General features: G+C 35.7%; 1 non-coding gene across 1 annotated transcript; it reads right to left on the reverse strand.

Moving 5' to 3' along the window:
- Nucleotides 1-2,286: 2,286 nt before the first annotated feature.
- LOC115063769 lies at nucleotides 2,287-2,406 on the reverse strand. The gene has a single exon (XR_003843640.1). It is a non-coding gene; the product is annotated as a U6atac minor spliceosomal RNA (small nuclear RNA).
- Between the last annotated feature and the right edge of the window lie 2,808 nt (nucleotides 2,407-5,214).

Below are 5,214 nucleotides of genomic sequence, written 5' to 3' on the forward strand. Positions count from 1 at the left end.
TTGGAACAAAGTGAAAGGAGAGCCCAATTCTGCAGACAATGAAGTCACACTTTGTTTTCTTCTCTCCTTCGAGAATATTCTTAACATCACTGAAACGATTCTATGTAGATTTTATCTGCGGCAGATTTAGAGTAGAAGCCTCTATCCACCCAGTAGCTGACTCAGACAGATGCAGACACCTACAACAGAACACAGGATGGAGTTTGGGAACACTTATGGAAGAACAAGAGGAAAAATTAAGGCCCCAAAGGGCATAGGACCTCCACAGGAAGACCAACAGAGTCAACTAACCTGGACCCTTGGGGTTCTCAGAGACTGAACCACCAACCAAAGAACATACACAGGCTGGACCTAGCCCTCCTCACACATATGTAACAGATATGCAGCTTGGTCCTCATGTGAGTCCTGAACAACTGGAATGAGGGCTGTCCCAACAGCTATTGTCTGTACATGGAATGCTTTCTTCTAGCTGGGCTGCCTCAGTAGGAGAGGCTGTGCCTAGCCTCACAGAGACTTGGTGCTTCAAGGTGGGGGAATACCAGGGGAGCCCAACCCTTTCAAAGAAGGGGAGGTCAGCAGAGGGGAAGAATTTGAGGAGGGGGTGACCGGGAGGGAGATAGTAAGTAGGATATAAAAAAAAATAGTAATATAAATAAGAAAAATATAATAAAAAAGTAGAAGCCTCGAAGAGGAATGGCAATTTCAGTACAAAATGGCAATTAGCTGTCATGCATGAAACTATCTCCTAAATTTTTATGAAAATTCCTAAGAAGTTAGGAAAATAATATTATTTTCTTCTCTTTTCTTACACACAGGTACACAAACTACATAAACCACTGTGTCTTTGCATGCTCTTATTATGTGTGTTTCTACATAAATCTGTGCTTACTACATATTTATGTGTGTGTAGAAATACATGTCCATGAATACTGTTGTTCTCTTTCTCTCTCCCCGTGTGTGTGTGTGTGTGTGTGTGTGCATGTATGTGTGTATGGGTGTGTGTTAACCAGCTTTCCATAAAAACTCTACCAAAAAAAAAATCTCTAATAAATCACTTTGTAAAGAAAACAGTTTATTGTAGCTCAGATTTTGGGAAGTTTTCATTCATTATGAATTGACTCGGTTGCTCTTAGCAACATAGCACACCTCATTAGAAACCTCTTGAAGACTAATGCTCTTTACCTTATGGTGATTAGGAAGAAAATAGAGAAAAAAGACAAATTCCCCACAACCCATAACAAGAGAACACCTCCAATTATGTAAACCCAGCCAACAGATCATACTTCTTAAAGGTTTCTACCACCTTGCGATGGCACCAAAGTGGTAACCAAGTCTTTAACATGTAGGCCTTTAGGATCTAGTCCAGATTCAAACTATACCAATGTGTGTAAAATGATATAGTCGGTACAAGTATAATCAAAAAGCATGAATCAGACTCAGAATTGTAGGAATTCCTCAAGAAATTCAGGAAGTACATAAAGACAGCACTAAAGAAAACATTTCAAGTTTGAAAAAAAAATTACAAATCTATGTATTTCTTCAATAGTTCAACTATGTCCCAGAAAATACAATGCAAAAAAAAAAAAAAAAAAAAATATATATCACTCTATAAAAACGCTTGTGAAATGACTCTTAAAAACAAAGTATATTAAAGCATTTAGAAGTATCTGTGTGTGTTTCACATGCAGAAGACACTCAAAGGAACAAATGGGAATTGCTTTCAGACTTGTGTAGACTGGACAGTGAAATGGGCGGGAAGGTCTCTATGCTGCGGTCTCTATCGGGATCTTGTGAATCACTCTATGATTACAAAAACAGCTGAAGACTGGCTCAGCCAACATTGTGCAGTAGGTGGGGCAGAGAACTCTTCTGCTGTGGTCTTACGTTTGTTTGTATGTTTGTTTTAGGAGTAGATTTGGGAACTTTCGATCTTATTTTGTCTTCTCTTGATCTATAAGCTTTTCTGTGGCTTGATGATAACCCCTACTGTTCTTCCCACCTGATATGACCTGTGGCTTTTCATGTTTGCTAACTTTAGCTTTTATTACAGCCCAATTGAAATATCTCTCACTAGAAGGCCATTTTTACTTCCAGAAGTAAATTCTTTTTGGTACTTTTTTAAAGCATCCAGGTAATTTTATCTTAGTTTTTAAAGTTGGGGTCTCAGTATGGCATCCTAGGCTGATATGTAACTTTCCATCTAAATTATACTGGTATTGAACAATAGAAATCCACCTGCCTCCGTCCTAAGTGCTGGAATTAAAAGTGTGTACTACCACAGAGACTAAAAATCAGTTGTTTGCTGCCACAAAGCAGGTTGCAATGCCTTAACTATGTGCAGCCTGTTAGACGCAAGGGCACTTCCTTTCGAGAGGAGTATGAACCTTCTTTCCTCTCATACAGCACATTAAAAAAATCAGACAGCTAATTTCATCTGAAAATTACTTCAACACACTAAAGAACAAGTAATTCTATATACTAGATAGCTAAGAAATATACTAAGAAAAAATACATACAAATTCAGCTTCAGGAAAGATGGAATAGAAAGTTCCCTATTTCTTATTAATAAGTTTTAACAACCCTGTACATTATATATCAGACATGTATGAAAACACTCCACAATTTAGAAAGCAGAAGACAGACTGAACCATGCTTAGCATGACAGTGAGTTCCCAACTTATACCTAAGGAAACTGACAACTGCAAAGTCATAATACAAAAAAAAAAAAAAAAAAAAAAATGCTCAAAGTTTGCAATAGACAGAAGCCTACAAATCTAAAAATCCAGCAAAGCCCAAGCTCAATTTATAGTGAAAAATTACAATAAGCACACTATAGTCAAACTTATGAAATCAAAGACAAAGAAAGGAACTTGTAAACCTAGTGAAATAGATAAAATAGCTTCCTGGGCAGAAAAATCTATCTGAATGACAATGAATTCCTTATCAAAATCCTTGGGCCAAAGAAAAGTGTCACATTTTTCAAACTGTGAAAATCAAAACGTGGAACTGTCAACTAAGAACCTTCTATCCAGTGAATATATCCTTCAGAAATACAAGGGAGCACAAGGTACCCTCAAATAAAGTATAATCAAGAGAATGGTTGATGACCTATTCTGAAGTAATAGATAAGGAAGTTCTCTAATGGAAAGAAAACATGGCCCTTGAAACAACATGAAGGACATATATGTAAAAATATAGGTAAGTGTCATATTCCTTCCTTCTGTGGGTTTTTGACAGTGCCTAGTGACTATAGAAACATAATACTGTCTGACATGGCTGTAAACATTTGCAAGGAAACATTAAATATTATAAAGTATAGACTGTTAAACGGTAGAGATAAGATCTCTATATTTAACTTAAATGATACCAATTAACAATTATTTAACAAAGTACTGTAGCAGCTATATAAAAATTATTCTATATGGTGAATGCAGTGGAGTCCAGCTTAGTGCTAAAATGTTTGCCTAGCATTCAATACGCGAAAAAGCTCCTAGTTTAATTCCTAGCATAAAAACAGGCGCACACACACACACACAAATGCACACACTCACTCACATGCACACACACACACTCACATGCATCCATGCTCACATACATACACACATAAAGAATACAAGTAAATTAAAATACATTTTAAAAATCTGTTGATGTCATCCACAAGGAGATAGGGAAAAGAAAGCAGAGAAAGGAAAACAAATGAAAAAGGGATCAATTTAAGCCCCCACAGAGAAATAATTGCATTAAATATGTAAACAAAAATTCACATTACCAGAAAAAAATAAATACACAAAAGAGCAAAACAATTGGCAGTGATTTTATAATGCAACTTTATATATATATATATATATATATATATATATATATATATATATATGCATATATATATATATGTATATATCCAATAAGGCACCTCAAAATACAATAAAGAGACAGAATTGAAAATAAAAGGATAGAAAAGTTGTGCTGCTCAAAGCTGGTCAGACGAAAAGGAGTTGTATTGGTATTATATAAGGAATACTGACTGACATCATAAAAGAGACTACAGAACACAGAAATTCACCAGACCACTGAAGGATATTATATACTGAACAAAGGAGTCTTGGCCCTGAAGATATGGCAAAACTTTGTCACATTCATTGTGAGATATTCCTTTTTATATAATTTTATTTTAATTGAAAATAAATTATTTTAATACAATATATTCTCATCATGGTTTCTCCCCCCAAGATCCTCCCCACCTACTCGAATCCACACCCTTTCTTTAAATCTCTCTTTAGAAAACAAACAGGTAAGATATCCTTGAACTCACAAAATTAAGGAAGCATAGAATGGATGCCTTTGGCAGGAGTTAGTGAGGTAGTAGAAAGAAGAGTCTCGTGGCTATGGCTGTAAAAGTACACAGCAGATGTTGGTAGTGAGGGAAATGTTTTTACCTTGAGTGAGCCAAGGCTGCTTTTCATAATGCTGCTTAGATTTAGGAAAGTTAACATTATAAAAAGCTGTACGTGGAAGAAATATCTTTCTCATGAAAGCGCACAGTAATTGATTAGCCAACCTCAAAGGGTCAGCCCTGAGAACATACATACAACTAACATCACACAGACTGAGCAGGCTGTATAAAAACTAAGTAATGAGTGCCTAAGGCCCCTGCCACTCTCATCCGCTAATATAAATATAAAACCCTAGGTTCAAATGCTAACAAATCTGATTTAAAAAAAAAAAACAAAAAACAAAAAAAAAAAAAACCAAAACTTGGAAGAAACTAGCTCGCATCTCAGCAGGGGTATTTGCTGACTACAGAGAGTTTAGCTTTGGGATAATTTTTAAATAAGATCATTCCATTAAAATAATAAAAATTTACCATTGTAATAGCTTTCTAAACAGGCAGGCAATAAAATTGAAAATCCATTTTTTAAAAAAATAGAGAGTAAACTCTGTTATCAATCATCGAATATGTATAAGGGATTTTTTTTTAATATTCTCAGTCTCAGGAGTATAAGTGGCATCCATTAACTGAACATAGAAATAAATATTAAGAGTCATTACGTTATCTTCACATTCAACCTCATTCAGATGGCTACATTTCTTTAAGGGAGAGGGAGGGAGGGAAGGAGAGAGGGAGGGAGGGAAGGAGAGAGGGAGGGAGGGAGAGAATTTATAGCTAGTGAGGTTCAATTTTGGAAGCAGTCTCTGCTCTCAGTATTGTTTGGAAAA

Source organism: Mus pahari, chromosome 3 (genome assembly GCF_900095145.1).
Source record: "Mus pahari chromosome 3, PAHARI_EIJ_v1.1, whole genome shotgun sequence".
Lineage (NCBI taxonomy): Eukaryota > Metazoa > Chordata > Mammalia > Rodentia > Muridae > Mus > Mus pahari.